General features: G+C 57.7%; 1 protein-coding gene across 9 annotated transcripts in view; it reads left to right on the top strand.

The window, feature by feature from the left end:
• Window positions 1–18,145, top strand: part of subdued (anoctamin 1) — a 165,089-nt gene that overhangs the window by 245 nt on the left and 146,699 nt on the right. The gene's annotated exons all lie outside the window — the stretch shown is intronic.

Raw genomic sequence — 18,145 nt, forward strand, 5'->3', positions numbered from 1 at the left:
ACCTTTGAGGGAAGTGTCTTGTGAGTCACCTCACTCACACTTACTCACTCAGGGACGCCACGCTGCCTCACAAACACGTGAGCATATGGATCATTTTGAGGAAATATATTGTGTGCCTAAGTGGGTTGGTTTTCCTGCTGGTAAGAGGCCATGGATGTAGTCCTGTTTTTGAGCTTTCTAGGACTCGCAAGCTTTTCTTCGTGGCTGTTATGCAAACTTTCACACGCTCTAGGTTTACGTCTCAGCACGTAACCCTTGTCCAGGTTTACGTGTTGAGACTGCTACCTGCTTCAGGTGCTATGCGGGGTAATGAGTGTGTGTAAGCCTTAGCAAACCTTGGCCCGTGAATTACCCATGCAAACGTTAAATCATCCAAATTAAACTCCTTAAAGTGAAATTTTAAGTCATTTACATTTCCTACAAATTAAGTGGTGTTTAATACAGTATTTCTAATTGGAAACAATAATTCATTTACAGGAACCTAGTCATCGTTACCATGTACTGTTAATTGCCATCTTTAATCATTAATGAATGCTGAATACAGTATTTTCAATAAATGTGTTTTGCCTTTAAAACGTTTCTCTGAAGTTAGCGGTATAAACTAAAAAATCGTGCAGAGATTGTCACAATAATGTGGCTGGAATGACCCTACCCTGATACGATGTGAGTGATGATGTTTGGTCTGTCTGGGACCCTTGCAAAGTTTCGACGTCATCACTTTTGTTTACTTTCATGCGAGGGTTTTAATTATGAAATCATATCTCATTCGGGGTTTCATTTTGGTGATTTGACGAGTTTTGGTTCATGCAGATAATTATGAAGCAAACTCCTACGCATGCTGCATTATTGTTGCACTCTGTGCTTTGTTGCACTTGGGGCTGCCTCATATCTAACACGCTTCTAGCCTTTTGTAAGAGCATAACCATGCACTTCCTTTCCAACCAATCCAAACTAATCAAAAATAAGAATGGCTTGCTGGAAGAGCAGGCTGGCATTAGGGCAGCTCATTGTGAGACGACTCATCCTGTAGGATAATCACTTCGTTCGAGACCGGCATATCAATTATTGGCTGGAAAATTCAGCTACAAGCCAAATAATTGAGCACAAACTTGGGTAGGATTCATTAATCATTTAGGCATCCAATATGCAGGCCTGAAGACGGCTTTAAGCAACAGCCTGTTGGGCCAAGTTATCAGCAGTTAAACCTGGCTCCAGGGCTGGGCTTTAGGAATTGAAGAACTCTTGGAGCTCATTCCAGATAGTTTCCAGGTATACTTATGAAGCTTTGAAACTTGACCAACCAAGGTTATTACTGTTATGTACAACCCCATAGTACTTCAGAGGCAATAAATTGTTTAATAAATATCAACAAAGCCATCATGATTGAGGAAATAAATAAATATATATATATATATATATATATATATATATATATATATATATATATATATATATATATATATATATATATATATATATATATATATATATATATATATATATATATATATATGCCTACTGGGTAGGGTCAGTAAATTGACCAGGGGGGTGGGGGGAGTAGGGGCCTCAACATAAGCCTAACATATACACTAGCTACATGTATATACACACAGGCTGCCTGTGCCCCTGATAAAATAAATTATATATATATATATATATATATATATATATACATATATATATATATATATATATATATATATATATATATATATATATATATATAATTTATTTTATCAGGGGCACAGGCAGCCTGTGTGTATATACATGTAGCTAGTGTATATGTTAGGCTTATGTTGAGGCCCCTACTCCCCCCACCCCCCTGGTCAATTTACTGACCCTACCCAGTAGGCAACCCCCACTACAAACGACTAACTCCTGGGTATCTATTTACCATTAGGTGAACAGGCTCATTGGGTGATCGGAAACGCGCCCAACCATTTCTGTCTTGCCTGGGATTTGAACCCAAAATTCTGAGTCGAGAACGAACACGACTGTACAACATTAATCGTTTTTGGGCATGTTTAAATACGTTTGATTTTACACACAGAAATCACAATAGTGTGATATATCAAATGAATAAATCCCCAAGGGCCATGATGAGGGTTCGGACTTACGCCTGGGATGATCCCAGACATGCTCCCAGACATTGAGAACTGGATAAGCACCTCCAAAGGATACCTGATCAACCAGGCTGTGATTCATATGTCAGGCTGCGAGCAGCCGCGTCTAACAGCCTGGTTGATCAGTCCAGCAACCAGGAGGCCTGGTCGACGACCGGGCCTCGGGGACACTAAGCCCCGGAAGCACCTCAAGGTAACCTCAAGGTATGCCTTAATCGACTGCGCCATGACATGGTATATAAAAATTGCAACCGAGAGTGCTACTGCTTTCACACGGAGAGCAGTAGCACTCCATTGTGATTTCTGTGTGTATTGAAGTAAAGGCGAAGAGGTAGGTAGAACTGCTTGTTGACAGAGCCCGAGTGTATGGGGGAATTATGTAAAACCCTGGTTTGTGTCTGGGAGAGACTGCGAGACCCATGTGAGAGCATTAGCACTCCCGGTTGCAATTCTTACATACCATGTCGTGGAGCAGTCGATTAAGGCGCGTCTGGGATCATCCTGGACGTAAGTTTGAATCCTCATTACGGCCATTGTGGATTTATACGTTTGATTTTAATTTTGAAACTGCGATTCAAAGGGGGGGGGGGGATATCAGGCTGTACCTGGGTCTCTCACACCTCCCTATTTTCCAATATACCTCCTATCTTTTACCCATCCTGCCTCCCCCCCCATCCCCCCCCATTCTCCCCCCATCTCCCCCCCCCTTCAACTCCCCCCCCCCTTCAACTCCCCCCCCTTCAACTCCCCCCCCCCTTCAACTCCCAGCCCCCTTCAACTCCCACCCCCCATCTACCACCCCCCCCAACTCCCACCCCCCCCAACTCCCACCCCCCCCCCAACTCCCACCCCCCCAACTCCCACCCCCCCCATCTCCCCCCCCCCATCTCCCACCCCCCATCTCCCACCCCACATCTCCCCCCCCCAAATCCCCCCCAACTCCCACCCCCCCCATCTCCCCCCCCCATCTCCCGCCCCCCCCCCAACTCCCGCCCCCCCCCCAACTCCCGCCCCCCCCAACTCCCGCCCCCCCCAACTCCCGCCCCCCCCCAACTCCCGCCCCCCCCAACTCCCCCCTTAACTCCCCCCCCCCAACTCCCGCCCCCCCCCAACTCCCCCCTTAACTCCCCCCCCAACTCCCCCCCCCCCAAACTCCCGCCCCCCCCAAACTCCCGCCCCCCCCCCAACTCCCGCCTCCCCCCAACTCCCGCCTCCCCCAACTCCCGCCTCCCCAACTCCCGCCCCCCCCAACTCCCGCCCCCCATAATTCCCGCCCCCCATACCTCCCCCCCCAACTCCCACCCCCCCCCAACTCCCGCCCCCCCAACTCCCGCCCCCCCCAACTCCCGCCCCCCCCCAACTCCCGCCCCCCCAACACCCCCCCAACTCCCCCCCCCCCCAACTCCCCCCCCCAACTCCCCCCCAACTCCCACCCCCCCAACTCCCACCCCCCCAACTCCCACCCCCCCATCTCCCCCCCACATCTCCCCCCCCACATCTCCCCCCCCCCAACTCCCGCCCCCCCCCCAACTCCCGCCCCCCCCCAACTCCTGCCCTCCATAACTCCCCCCCCCAACTCCCCCCACCCCAACTCCCACCCCCCCAACTCCCGCCTCCCCCCCAACTCCCGCCTCCCCCCCAACTCCCGCCCCCCCCCCAACTCCCCCCCCCCCAAACTCCCCCCCCAAACTCCCCCCCCCCAACTCCCTCCCCCAACCCCCCCCAACTCCCCCCCAACTCCCCCCCCAACTCCCCCCCAACCCCCCCCAACTCCCCCCCCAACCCCCCCCCCAACCCCCCCCAACTCCCACCCCCCCCCAACTCCCACCCCCCCCCCCAACTCCCCCCCAACTCCCACCCCCCCAACTCCCACCCCCCCAACTCCCACCCCCCCAACTCCCACCCCCCCAACTCCCACCCCCCCATCTCCCCCCCCAACTCCAACCCCCCCAACTCCCGCCCCCCCCAACTCCCGCCCTCCATAACTCCCGCCCTCCATAACTCCCCCCCCCCAACTCCCCCCACCCAACTCCCCCCACCCCAACTCCCACCCCCCCAACTCCCGCCCCCCCAACTCCCCCCTTAACTCCCCTCCCCAACTCCCCCCCCCCCAAACTCCCCCCCCCAACTCCCCCCCCCCAAACTCCCCCCCCCCCCAACTCCCCCCCCCAAACTCCCCCCCCCAACTCCCCCCCCCAACTCCCCGCCAACTCCCCCCCCCAACTCCCCGCCAACTCCCCCCCAACCCCCCCAACTCCCCCAACTCCCCCCCCCCCAACTCCCCCCCCCCCAACTCCCCCCCCAACTCCCACCCCCCCCCCCCAACTCCCACCCCCCCCCCCAACTCCCACCCCCCCCAACTCCCACCCCCCCCCAACTCCCACCCCCCTAACTCCCCCCCCACCAACTCCCACCCCCCACCAACTCCCACCCCCCCACCAACTCCCACCCCCCCACCAACTCCCACACCCCCCCCCCAACTCCCACACCCCCCCCCCCCCAACTCCCACACCCCCCCAACTCCCACCCCCCAACTTCCACCCCCCCCAACTCCCAACTCCCACACCCCCCCAACTCCCACCCCCCAACTTCCACCCCCCCCAACTCCCACCCCCCAACTTCCACCCCCCCCCCAACTCCCACCCCCTAACTTCCACCCCCCCCAACTCCCACCCCCCCCCCAACTTCCAACCCCCCCCCCAACTTCCAACCCCCCAACTTCCACCCCCCCAACTCCCACCCCCCAACTTCCACCCCCCCCAACTTCCACCCCCCCCCCCAACTTCCAACCCCCCCAACTCCCAACCCCCAACTTCCACCCCCCCAACTTCCAACCCCCTAACTCCCCCCTTTAACTCCCCCCCTTAACTCCCCCCCCTAACTTCCCCCCCCCCCAACTTCCCCCCCCCCCCAACTTCCCCCCCCCCAACTTCCCCCCCCCAACTTCCCCCCCCCAACTTCCCCCCCCCCAACTTCCCCCCCCCCAACTCCCCCCCCCCCAACTTCCCCCCCCCCCCCAACTTCCCCCCCCCAACTTCCCCCCCCCAACTTCCCCCCCCCAACTTCCCCCCCCCCAACTCCCCCCCCCCCCAAACTCCCCCCCCCAAACTCCCCCCCCCCCCAACTCCCCCCCAACTCCCCCCCAACTCCCCCCCTCAACTCCCCCCCCCAACTCCCCCCCTCAACTCCCCCCCTCAACTCCCCCCCCCCAACTCCCCCCCTCAACTCCCCCCCCCCCCCCAACTCCCCCCCTCAACTCCCCCCCCCCAACTCCCCCCCCCCAACTCCCCCCCTCAACTCCCCCCCCCAACTCCCCCTACTCCCCCCCAACTCCCCCTCCCCCAACTCCCCCTCCCCCAACTCCCCCTCCCCCAACTCCCCCCCCCAACTCCCCCTCCCTTAACTCCCCCCCGCCCCAACTCCCCCCCCATCTCCCACCCCCCCAACTCCCACCCCCCCCATCTCACCCCCCCCATCTCACCCCATCCCCCCCATCTCCCCCCCCATCCCCCCCATCTCCCCCCCCATCCCCCCCAACCCACCTTAATCTATCTCTCTCTCTCTCTCTCCCTCTCTCTCCCTCTCCCTCCCTCTCTCTCTCTCTCTCTCTCTCTCTCTCTCCCCCTCTCTCCCCCTCTCTCTCTCTCCCTCCCTCCCTCCCCCCCCCCTCTCCCCCCCCTCCCTTCCCCCTCGAGACGACAGTGCAGTAATAGTGAGTGTGGTGAAGCAGACGGCCGCAGTGTGCAGGGTTGTGGAGAACCCCGCTCTCTCTCTCAGGACGGCCACAGTGTGCAGGGTTGTGGGGAACCCCGCTCTCTCTCTCAGGACGGCCACAGTGTGCAGGGTTGTGGGGAACCCCGCTCTCTCTCTCAGGACGGCCACAGTGTGCAGGGTTGTGGGGAACCCCGCTCTCTCTCTCAGGACGGCCACAGTGTGCAGGGTTGTGGGGAACCCCGCTCTCTCTCTCAGGACGGCCACAGTGTGCAGGGTTGTGGGGAACCCCGCTCTCTCTCTCAGGACGGCCACAGTGTGCAGGGTTGTGGGGAACCCCGCTCTCTCTCTCAGGACGGCCGCAGTGTGCAGGGTTGTGGGGAACCCCGCTCTCTCTCTCAGGACGGCGGCAGTGTGCAGGGTTGTGGGGAACCCCGCTCTCTCTCTCAGGACGGCCACAGTGTGCAGGGTTGTGGGGAACCCCGCTCTCTCTCTCAGGACGGCGGCAGTGTGCAGGGTTGTGGGGAACCCCGCTCTCTCAGGACGGCCACAGTGTGCAGGGTTGTGGGGAACCCCGCTCTCTCTCTCAGGACGGCGGCAGTGTGCAGGGTTGTGGGGAACCCCGCTCTCTCTCTCAGGACGGCGGCAGTGTGCAGGGTTGTGGGGAACCCCGCTCTCTCTCTCAGGACGGCCGCAGTGTGCAGGGTTGTGGGGAACCCCGCTCTCTCTCTCAGGACGGCCACAGTGTGCAGGGTTGTGGGGAACCCCGCTCTCTCTCTCAGGACGGCCACAGTGTGCAGGGTTGTGGGGAACCCCGCTCTCTCTCTCAGGACGGCCACAGTGTGCAGGGTTGTGGGGAACCCCGCTCTCTCTCTCAGGACGGCGGCAGTGTGCAGGGTTGTGGGGAACCCCGCTCTCTCTCTCAGGACGGCGGCAGTGTGCAGGGTTGTGGGGAACCCCGCTCTCTCTCTCAGGACGGCCACAGTGTGCAGGGTTGTGGGGAACCCCGCTCTCTCTCTCAGGACGGCGGCAGTGTGCAGGGTTGTGGGGAACCCCGCTCTCTCTCTCTCTCTCTCTCTCTCTCTCAGAGTCACAACATTCCCAGAAGCAGTTTGGTGTTCGGGGGGGGGGGGGGGGACTGTACCAGACCCGAGGCCTATTGGCTCAGTGTGGGGGAGTTCCGCGGTGTACTGGTAAGTCACTCGCCCCACATTTGGCCACCCCTTGGCCTGGGTTCGTATCCTGGCCGGGGAGGATTGACTGGGCACCAATCCTTAATTGTACGTCTCTGTTCACACCCAGAAATGAATGGGTACCTGGTGCTTAAACGATTTGGCAGGGTCGTATTTCTTATTTTTTATACTTATTATATTTATTATATATATTTCGTAGTATTAGGCCCCCACCATCCCTCTCCCACATTCCCTGCCCCCCACCACCATCCCTCTCCCACATTCCCTGCCCCCCACCACCATCTCTCTCCCACATTCCCTGCCCCCCCACCATCCCTCTCCCACATTCCCTGCCCCCCACCACCATCTCTCTCCCACATTCCCTGCCCCCCCACCATCCCTCTCCCACATTCCCTGCCCCCCACCACCATCCCTCTCCCACATTCCCTGCCCCCCACCACCATCTCTCTCCCACATTCCCTGCCCCCCCCCACCATCCCTCTCCCACATTCCCTGCCCCCCACCACCATCTCTCTCCCACATTCCCTGCCCCCCCACCATCCCTCTCCCACATTCCCTGCCCCCCCCCCCACCATCCCTCTCCCACATTCCCTGCCCCCACCACCATCTCTCTCCCACATTCCCTGCCCCCCCCCACCATCCCTCTCCCACATTCCCTGCCCCCACCACCATCTCTCTCCCACATTCCCTGCCCCCACCACCATCTCTCTCCCACATTCCCTGCCCCCCCCCCACCACCATCCCTCTCCCACATTCCCTGCCCCCCACCACCATCCCTCTCCCACATTCCCTGCCCCCCACCACCACCCCTCTCCCACATTCCCTGCCCCCCCACCACCATCCCTCTCCCACATTCCCTGCCCCCCACCATCCCTCTCCCACATTCCCTGCCCCCCCACCACCATCTCTCTCCCACATTCCCTGCCCCACCACCATCTCTCTCCCACATTCCCTGCCCCCCCCCCACCATCCCTCTCCCACATTCCCTGCCCCCACCACCATCTCTCTCCCACATTCCCTGCCCCCACCACCATCTCTCTCCCACATTCCCTGCCCCCCACCACCATCTCTCTCCCACATTCCCTGCCCCCCACCACCATCCCTCTCCCACATTCCCTGCCCCCCACCACCATCCCTCTCCCACATTCCCTGCCCCCCACCACCATCTCTCTCCCACATTCCCTGCCCCCCACCACCATCTCTCTCCCACATTCCCTGCCCCCCACCACCATCTCTCTCCCACATTCCCTGCCCCCCACCACCATCTCTCTCCCACATTCCCTGCCCCCCACCACCATCTCTCTCCCACATTCCCTGCCCCCCACCACCATCTCTCTCCCACATTCCCTGCCCCCCACCACCATCTCTCTCCCACATTCCCTGCCCCCCACCACCATCCATCTCCCACATTCCCTGCCCCACCACCATCTCTCTCCCACATTCCCTGCCCCCCACCACCATCCCTCTCCCACATTCCCAGCCCCCCCCCCCACCATCTCTCTCCCACATTCCCTGCCCCCCACCACCATCCCTCTCCCACATTCCCTGCCCCCCACCACCATCCCTCTCCCACATTCCCTGCCCCCCACCATCATCCCTCTCCCACATTCCCTGCCCCCCACCACCATCCCTCTCCCACATTCCCTGCCCCCCACCATCCCTCTCCCACATTCCCTGCCCCCCACCACCATCCCTCTCCCACATTCCCTGCCCCCCCACCACCATCCCTCTCCCACATTCCCTGCCCCCCCCCACCATCCCTCTCCCACATTCCCTGCCCCCCACCACCATCTCTCTCCCACATTCCCTGCCCCCCACCACCATCTCTCTCCCACATTCCCTGCCCCCCACCACCATCCCTCTCCCACATTCCCTGCCCCCCACCACCATCCCTCTCCCACATTCCCTGCCCCCACCACCATCCCTCTCCCACATTCCCTGCCCCCCACCACCATCTCTCTCCCACATTCCCTGCCCCCCACCACCATCCCTCTCCCACATTCCCTGCCCCCCACCACCATCCCTCTCCCAAATTCCCTGCCCCCCACCACCATCCCTCTCCCACATTCCCTGCCCCCCACCACCATCCCTCTCCCACATTCCCTGCCCCCCACCACCATCCCTCTCCCACATTCCCTGCCCCCCACCACCATCCCTCTCCCACATTCCCTGCCCCCCACCACCATCCCTCTCCCACATTCCCTGCCCCCCACCACCATCCCTCTCCCACATTCCCTGCCCCCACCATCCCTCTCCCACATTCCCTGCCCCCCACCACCATCCCTCTCCCACATTCCCTGCCCCACCACCATCCCTCTCCCACATTCCCAGCCCCCCCCCCACCATCTCTCTCCCACATTCCCTGCCCCCCACCATCTCTCTCCCACATTCCCTGCCCCACCACCATCCCTCTCCCACATTCCCTGCCCCCCACCACCATCTCTCTCCCACATTCCCTGCCCCCCACCACCATCCCTCTCCCACATTCCCTGCCCCCCACCACCATCTCTCTCCCACATTCCCTGCCCCACCACCATCCCTCTCCCACATTCCCTGCCCCCCACCACCATCTCTCTCCCACGTTCCCTGCCCCACCACCATCCCTCTCCCACATTCCCTGCCCCCCACCACCATCCCTCTCCCACATTCCCTGCCCCCCACCACCATCCCTCTCCCACATTCCCTGCCCCCCACCACCATCTCTCTCCCACATTCCCTGCCCCACCACCATCCCTCTCCCACATTCCCTGCCCCCCACCACCATCCCTCTCCCACATTCCCTGCCCCCCACCACCATCCCTCTCCCACATTCCCTGCCCCCCACCACCATCCCTCTCCCACATTCCCTGCCCCCCACCACCATCCCTCTCCCACATTCCCTGCCCCCACCACCATCCCTCTCCCACATTCCCAGCCCCCCCCCCACCATCCCTCTCCCACATTCCCTGCCCCCCACCACCATACCTCTCCCACATTCCCTGCCCCCCACCACCATCCCTCTCCCACATTCCCTGCCCCCACCACCATCCCTCTCCCACATTCCCAGCCCTCCCCACCATCCCTCTCCCACATTCCCTGCCCCCCACCACCATACCTCTCCCACATTCCCTGCCCCCCACCACCATCCCTCTCCCACATTCCCTGCCCCCCACCATCCCTCTCCCACATTCCCTGCCCCACCACCATCCCTCTCCCACATTCCCAGCCCCCCCCCACCATCTCTCTCCCACATTCCCTGCCCCCCCACCATCTCTCTCCCACATTCCCTGCCCCACCACCATCCCTCTCCCACATTCCCTGCCCCCCACCACCATCCCTCTCCCACATTCCCTGCCCCCCCACCACCATCCCTCTCCCACATTCCCTGCCCCCCACCACCATCCCTCTCCCACATTCCCTGCCCCCCCCACCACCATCCCTCTCCCACATTCCCTGCCCCCCACCACCATCCCTCTCCCACATTCCCTGCCCCCCACCACCATCCCTCTCCCACATTCCCTGCCCTCCACTACCATCTCTCTCCCACATTCCCTGCCCCCCACCACCATCCCTCTCCCACATTCCCTGCCCCCCCACCACCATCCCTCTCCCACATTCCCTGCCCCACCATCACCATCTCTCTCCCACATTCCCTGCCCCACCATCACCATCCCTCTCCCACATTCCCTGCCCCCCACCACCATCCCTCTCCCACATTCCCTGCCCCCCCACCATCCCTCTCCCACATTCCCTGCCCCCCCCACCATCCCTCTCCCACATTCCCTGCCCCCCACCACCACCATCCCTCTCCCACGTTCCCTGCCCCCCCACCACCATCCCTCTCCCACATTCCCTGCTCCCCCACCATCCCTCTCCCACATTTCCTGCCCCCCACCACCACCCCTCTCCCACATTCCCTGCCCCCCCACCACCATCTCTCTCCCACATTCCCTGCCCCCCCCCACCACCATCTCTCTCCCACATTCCCTGCCCCCCCACCATCCCTCTCCCACATTCCCTGCCCCCCCACCATCCCTCTCCCACATTCCCTGCCCCCCCACCATCCCTCTCCCACATTCCCTGCCCCCCCACCATCCTTCTCCCACATTCCCTGCCCCCCACCATCCCTCTCCCACATTCCCTGCCCCCCCCACCATCCTTCTCCCACATTCCCTGCCCCCCCCCCCACCACCATCCCTCTCCCACAGTTCGCCCAGTTTCTGGAGGACATCAAGAGTGAGATGTAAGAAATGATGCAGGAAATGAAGAACGAAATAAGCAACCTGAAAAGAGAGCTGACAGCAGCAAAGGAGGAGATTAGAGCCCTCAAAGAGAACGGTATCGAGGCTGAGACTCAGAAAACCATCCAGGGAGAAGGTGGTAATAGTCTTTTGAATGAGAATGCCACAATAAAAGCAACATTTGCGGAAATACTAAAAAAAAATAACTGAAGTAATGACTGCAGTGATGGAGGTGGCCATGAAAGCAGCCACCTCACAGGAGGCGGCATGCTCCACTAGCCAACTGCTGGAAAGGAACAGATCAGTGGTTGCTGTGGGTATTAAAGAGCAGGAAGGCTCTAATAGGACAGAGTGGAATGACAAGGACAAAGCAGCAGTGAATGAAGTACTAAAGGCACTAGACATGGAAGGGGCTGAGCATAGCATTGAGAAGGTTTTCAGGTTAGGTTGGTACAACAAAGACCGAGACCGAATGATAAAGATAGTGTTTGCAAACGAGAGCACAAAGGAGAAGATCCTATCAAGGAAGAGCTCCCTGAAAAACGTGGGAAAATTAAAAAATGTATTCCTCCAGAGAGACATGACAAGGGAGGAGAGAGCCGTGGCGGCAGAAGCAAGGAAGAGGCGCAGGGCGAGAGGGGAAAACCAGGAAGTCACAGCTCCCAACACAACACCCCCAGAGGCGAGGGGGGAACCCACAACCAGCTACCCAGTAACACCAGAAGGGAGGACAACCCCGCCACCCTCCTCTGCATAGAAAACCCCCCTACCCCAAACCCTCCCTGCCCCTACTCAAATGTTCAGCCAAATCTCCCTCCTCCCACACCCAATCCCCACCCTTCTACCCCTCCCCTCCTCCCGAGTCCTCCCTCCCCCCCTTTCCTTCCCGTCCTCCCTTCCCTTTCACCCCATACCCTCCCTGTCCCTCCCCTTCACTGGATCCCCTGCCCCTCATCCCTGTATCCTCTGAGACCCTGTTATCCACCTCACAGGTCCTCACACCCATGGAACAGCCTCCCCCTCCAGCAGAACACTCACCAAGGAGGCGATTTGAGAAGGGACAGAAGAAAGTGAGCCTCAAAGCGATGTACACTAACATAGATGGAATTACAAATAAAGCAATTGAGCATGGAGAACGAGTACTAGAGGAAAACCCAGACATAATAGCCCTCACAGAAACAAAGCTCTCGAAAACGATAACAAACACAGTGTTCCCACAGGACTATTATGTTATGAGGAAAGAGAGGGAAGGAAGAGGTGGGTGGTGTAGCTCTGCTGGTAAGAAAAGGCTGGGATTTTGAGATGGATATTCAGGGCTGTGAAGGTTTCAGTGACTACATAGCAGGTACCGTAACAAATGGAGGGAAAAAAATTATAGTCGTAGTCATATATAATCCACCACCAAATGACAGAAGACCTAGACAGGAATATGATAGAAACAACATGGCCACCATTAACATAATAGAAAGAGCAGCTTCTGTTGCTAGCAGGAATGGATCTGGACTACTAATTATGGGAGACTTCAACCATGGGAAGATAGATTGGAAGAACAGAGACCCGCATGGAGGACCAGAAGCATGGAGAGCTAAGCTGCTGGACGTGGCAACAAGACACTTCCTAAGCCAGCACATCAAAGAACCAACAAGAATGAGAGGAGAAGATGAACCAGCAATGCTTGATTTGATATTTACCCTAAATGAGTGGGATATAAGGGAAGTTAAGATGGAAGCGCCCTTGGGAATGAGTGACCACAGTGTATTGAACTTTGAGTACCTGGTAGAGCTAGGACTTATCTCCCCCAAAAAAGAACTAGGAATCAAAAGGCTGGCATACCGAAAGGGGAATTATGAACAGATGAGAAGTTTCCTAAGGGAAATACCTTGGGACACAGACCTCAGAGACAAGTCTGTACAGGGTATGATGGACTATGTTACCCGAAAGTGTCAGAAGGCAGTAAACAGGTTCATCCCGGCCGAAAGGGAAAAATCCGAGAAGCAACAGAAGAATCCATGGTATAATAGGGCATGTATGGAAGCGAAGGAACTGAACAAAAGGGCGTGGAGGAACATCCGGAAAAACAGAACACCAGAAAGCAGAGAGGAATACCAGAGAACCAGGAATGAGTACGTCAGGGTGAGAAGAGAAGCAGAGAAAAGTTTTGAAAATGATATAGCAAACAAAGCCAAGACTGAACCAAAGCTACTCCACAGTCACATCAGAAGGAAAACAACAGTGAAAGAACAGGTATTGAAACTTCGAACAGGCGAGGACGGGTATACTGAGAATGACAGAGAGGTGTGTGAAGAACTCAACAAGATGTTCCAGGAGGTCTTCACAATAGAACAAGGTGAGGTCAGTGTGCTAGGAGAAAGGGAGGTAAACCAGGTGGCCTTGGAAGAGTTCGAAATTACGAGAGGAGGTCAAGAGACACCTGCTGGATCTGGCTGTTGGTCCAGATGGGATCTCACCATGGATACTGAAAGAGTGTGCAGAGGCACTTTGCTTGCCACTCTCCATAGTGTATAGTAAGTCACTGGAGACGGGAGACCTACCAGAAATATGGAAGATGGCGAATGTGGTCCCAGTATACAAAAAGGGCGACAGGCAAGAGGCACTGAACTACAGGCCAGTGTCCTTGACTTGTATACCATGCAAGGTGATGGAGAAGATCGTGAGAAAAAACCTGGTAACACATCTGGAGAGAAGGAACTTTGTGACAAATTGCCAACATGGGTTCAGGGAGGGTAAATCTTGCCTTACAGGCTTGATAGAATTCTACAATCAGGTGACAAAGATTAAGCAAGAAAGAGAGGGCTGGGCGGACTGCATTTTCTTGGATTGTCGGAAAGCCTTTGACACAGTACCGCATAAGAGGCTGGTACATAAGCTGGAGAGACAGGCAGGTGTAGCTGGTAAGGTGCTCCAGTGGATAAGGGAGTATCTAAGCAATAGGAAGCAGAGAGTTACGGTGAGGGGCGAGACTTCCGATTAGCGTGAAGTCACCAGTGGAGTCCCACAGGGCTCTGTACTCGGTCCTATCTTGTTTCTGATATATGTAAATGATCTCCCTGAGGGTATCGATTCATTTCTCTCAATGTTTGCGGACGATGCTAAAATTATGAGAAGGATTAAAACAGAAGAGGACCGTTTGAGGCTTCAAGAAGACCTAGACAAGCTGAAGGAATGGTCGAACAAATGGTTGTTAGAATTTAGCCCAACCAAATGTAATGTAATGAAGATAGGTGTAGGGAGCAGGAGGCCAGAAACAAGGTATCATCTGGGAGAGGAAATTCTTCAGGAGTCAGAGAAGGAAAAAGACTTGGGGGTTGATATCACGCCAGACCTGTCTCCTACAGCACATATCAAGCGGAAAACATCAGCGGCATATGCCAGGTTGGCCAACATACGAACGGCATTCAGAAACTTGTGTAATGAATCATTCAGAACTTTGTATACCACATATGTCAGGCCAATCCTGGAGTATGCAGCCCCAGCATGGAGTCCACATCTAGTCAAGGATAAGACTAAACTGGAAAAGGTTCAAAGGTTTGCCACCAGACTAGTACTCGAGCTGAGAGGTATGAGCTACGAGGAGAGACTACGGGAATTAAACCTCACTTCGCTGGAAGACAGAAGAGTTAGGGGGGACATGATCACCACATTCAAGATTCTGAAGGGAATTGATAGGGTAGATAAAGACAGTCTATTTAACACAAGGGGAACACGCACAAGGGGACACAGGTGGAAACTAAGTGCCCAAATGAGCCACAGAGATATTAGAAAGAGCTTTTTTAGTGTCAGAGTGGTTGACAAATGGAATGCATTAGGAAGTAATGTGGTGGAGGCTGACTCCATACCCAGTTTCAAGTGTAGATATGATAGAGCCCAATAGGCTTAGGAATCTGTACACCTGTTGATTGACGGTTGAGAGGCGGGACCAAAGAGCCAGAGCTCAACCCCCGCAAGCACAGCTAGGTGAGTACAACTAGGTAAGTACATTCCCTGCCCCCCCCCCCCCCACCACCCCTCTCCCACATTCCCTGCATGATGCCCCGGGGGGGGGGGGGGGACATATAGGATATAGGCAGGCGCGTCAGAGATAAGAGCGTGTGAGCGGTGTTATCAGCGCGCGAGTTACGCCACCCCGATCCTCACGCAGTTGACCGTTGGCGGTGGTGGAGACCCGCGAGATATTGCGAGTGCCAGAGACCATATAACTGTCGCGAGAGACCATATAGCGAGCGCCAGAGACCATATAGCGAGCGCCAGAGACCATATAGCGAGCGCCAGAGACTATATAGGGATCACAATATGGGTGAGGATCCACGTGTGAAGGATCCTTACATGCCCCTGGCGGTGGATCTTGGCCTGCGGGTGAGTGTTCTGCCCCCGCCTAGTTCCCCCGCGGACAGGTTCGAATCCTCCTGCTGCTCTTCATGGTTCCTATACTCATGTTTCATCGTTGATTCATCACGATGATGAGGGCTTCTTGGTGTGTGTGTAAAGGGGATTACCTTTAGTAATGTGGTCACATAATGCTGTGCCCAAGGGGGGGGGGGGGGGGTTGTATGATGTATATAATACATATTATATGTATTATATACATATAATACATTGACGGTTGAGAGGCGGGACCAAAGAGCCAGAGCTCAACCCCCGCAAGCACAACTAGGTGAGTACATCACCACTGAGCCACAGTGTATGGACAAACAGCTCGGACATCGGACAACATCTAGATGACGCTATCTTGAGGTTATCTTGAGAGGATTTCGGGGCTTAGCGTCCCCGCGGCCCGGTCCTCGACCAGGGCGGTCGAAGGAGCCGGTGGCTGAGTGGACAGAACACTGGACGCGTGATCCTGTGGTCCCGGGTTCGATCCTGGGCGCCAGCGAGAAACAATGAGCAGTTTCTTTCACTTTGATGCCCCTGTTACCTAGCAGTAAATAGGTACCTGGGAGTTAGTCAGCTGTCACGGGCTGCTTCCTGGGGTTGGAGGCCTGGTCAAGGACCGGGCCGCGGGGACACTAAGCTCCGAAATCATCTCAAGATAACCTCAAGATCTCAAGATAGACCTCTTTTTTGTTACACATCCCCAGGAAGCAGCCCGGAGCAGCTGTCTAACTCCCAGGTACCTGTTTACTGCTAGGTGAACAGGGCCATCAGGGTGAAAGAAACTGTCCATTTGTTTCCGCCTCCGTCGGAGATTGAATCCGGACCCTTAGGACTATGAATCCCGAGCGCGATGTAAGACGACCCCGAAGGTGTAGAGTGGTCTACGTTCTTGACTCATAATCTGGAGTCTTCGCTTGGGTTCCTGGCCGGGACAGTAACGGTTGGGCAGGTTCCTGGCCGGGACAGTAATGGTTGGGCAGGTTCCCGGCCGGGACAGTAACGGTTGGGCAGGTTCCCGGCCGGGACAGTAACGGTTGGGCAGGTTCCCGGCCGGGACAGTAACGGTTGGGCAGGTTCCCGGCCGGGACAGTAACGGTTGGGCAGGTTCCTGGCCGGGACAGTAACGGTTGGGCAGGTTCCTGGCCGGGACAGTAACGGTTGGGCAGGTTCCCGGCCGGGACAGTAACGGTTGGGCAGGTTCCTGGCCGGGACAGTAACAGTTGGGCAGGTTCCTGGCCGGGACAGTAACAGTTGGGCAGGTTCCTGGCCGGGACAGTAACAGTTGGGCAGGTTCCCGGCCGGGACAGTAACGGTTGGGCAGGTTCCTGGCCGGGACAGTAACGGTTGGGCAGGTTCCTGGCCGGGACAGTAACGGTTGGGCAGGTTCCTGGCCGGGACAGTAACGGTTGGGCAGGTTCCTGGCCGGGACAGTAACGGTTGGGCAGTTTCCTGGCCGGGACAGTAACGGTTGGGCAGGTTCCTGGCCGGGACAGTAACGGTTGGGCAGGTTCCTGGCCGGGACAGTAACGGTTGGGCAGGTTCCTGGCCGGGACAGTAACGGTTGGGCAGTTTCCTGGCCGGGACAGTAACGGTTGGGCAGGTTCCCGGCCGGGACAGTAACGGTTGGGCAGGTTCCCGGCCGGGACAGTAACGGTTGGGCAGGTTCCTGGCCGGGACAGTAACGGTTGGGCAGGTTCCTGGCCGGGACAGTAACAGTTGGGCAGGTTCCCGGCCGGGACAGTAACGGTTGGGCAGGTTCCTGGCCGGGACAGTAACAGTTGGGCAGGTTCCTGGCCGGGACAGTAACAGTTGGGCAGGTTCCTGGCCGGGACAGTAACAGTTGGGCAGGTTCCTGGCCGGGACAGTAACGGTTGGGCAGGTTCCTGGCCGGGACAGTAACGGTTGGGCAGGTTCCTGGCCGGGACAGTAACGGTTGGGCAGGTTCCCTATCTGCTCATGCCAGCTAGAGAGTGAAGGTAGCTATTTTACTGGTATTTACTGTGAGTAAATAGGTAGTTACCTTTACCTAGGAGTATTTCCGGGGCTTAGCGTGGCCGCGGCCCGGTCGCCGACCAGGCCTCGTCGTGAGGCCTGACTCAGGTATTCCCTGCACCAAATTCTCTTAGCGGGGAGTTAGGGAACAACAGATGGGTTAAGAGCATACACACACACGCGGACATTCTTCTAAAGTAGTGTTGTTTGGTCAGGAATGTTCATCTGGGGACGCTCACAATCTGTGTGTGGGGCCATGTTTGGGGCCCCCCGGGGCCCACACCACGCTGACTGCCCCCCGGGGCCCACACCACGCTGACTGCCCCCTGGGGCCCACACCACGCTGACTGCCCCCCGGGGCCCACACCACGCTGACTGCCCCCTGGGGCCCACACCACGCTGACTGCCCCCCGGGGCCCCACACCACGCTGACTGCCCCCTGGGGCCCACACCACGCTGACTGCCCCCCGGGGCCCACACCACGCTGACTGCCCCCCGGGGCCCACACCACGCT

The sequence above is a fragment of the Procambarus clarkii genome, chromosome 5, assembly GCF_040958095.1.
Source record: "Procambarus clarkii isolate CNS0578487 chromosome 5, FALCON_Pclarkii_2.0, whole genome shotgun sequence".
NCBI lineage: Eukaryota > Metazoa > Arthropoda > Malacostraca > Decapoda > Cambaridae > Procambarus > Procambarus clarkii.